Here is a 1,137-nt window from a genome sequence, read left to right on the forward strand (position 1 = left end):
GTGTTCCATCAGGAAATGAGATTTTCCTTCCACTCTGTTCTTGGGGCAGCCATGGGGAGCCCCCAGTTCCACCTTTCTGCTGCCCATGGCCCTGTCCACCCCCTTGCTGCATCTCTTGGCCCTTACCTGGTGCCTTTCCTCAGCGGCAGCCTGCGTGGCTGTCTAAGGTGCTCCTGCTCTCAGGAGGCTCGAAGGGCACAGGTTGGCAGCCTGCTTGTGTTTGGAAGGACTTGGAGTGCTGCTTCAGGCTCATATGTGTGCCGGGCCCTGAGCTGGGATCCCATTCCTTCAGCTCCAGCACAGGCAGCTGCTGTCCCACGTTCCCTTGGCGTTGTGTCTCTGAGAACCAGCACGTGTCTGCTGTGGTCATTGTCCTGCTAACAGTCCAGCAGGCCCCTTCACCTGCAGGACAAAATCTAAGCCCTTTCCTCTGACCCCAGGACCAGCCTGCTCTGCTAGGTCTGTCTTGTGCTTTCATCATTTGCCTCACGTTACACCCAGCAGACGGTAATGTGGCACCTGCTCTGTGCCCACGTCAGCAGGACAAGACGCGTGGAGCCACTGCCTGAGGATCCTGCTCCTGATGTCCCAGGGTGGGATTCAGATTCCAGCAACCAAAACCTCAAGGCCCCCCAAATGACCAAAAAGACAATATACTCAATTACTTTAAAAAATAATAAATCCACAAGGTGCTATTGTTTAATGTATGGGCTATTTGAAAATTCTAAGACATTGTTATTATAATTTATTATTTTGACTATTTATTTATTTATTTGGCTTAGGGGCCTGCTATGCAGTTCAGACTCATAGTGATCCTCCTTCTGTCCCAGCCTCCCCAGCACTGGGATTACAGGCGCGCGCCACCACGCCCGGTTTTAAAACATTATTTTAAAAGTCAAGTTGCTTCATTGAACTCGTGGGATCTTTTTCAAAAGTCTTTACTCTCCCATGCTGGGCACCCACATTGTTGCCCGGCCACCCCCTCTCCATGGAGGCCGTGCATGGTCTGTGGCGGGGACCTTGGCGCACTGGGTCTCTCAGGTCTCTCTCCTCCAGCAAAGCGTCACATTGGCAAGGGTCTTCCATGACTGGCAGCACCAGCACAAGCAGAGAAGTTGGCTGGGAGGGATGTTTGAC

Source organism: Octodon degus, unplaced genomic scaffold, assembly GCF_000260255.1.
Source record: "Octodon degus isolate 3935 unplaced genomic scaffold, OctDeg1.0 scaffold00002, whole genome shotgun sequence".
Classification (NCBI taxonomy): domain Eukaryota; kingdom Metazoa; phylum Chordata; class Mammalia; order Rodentia; family Octodontidae; genus Octodon; species Octodon degus.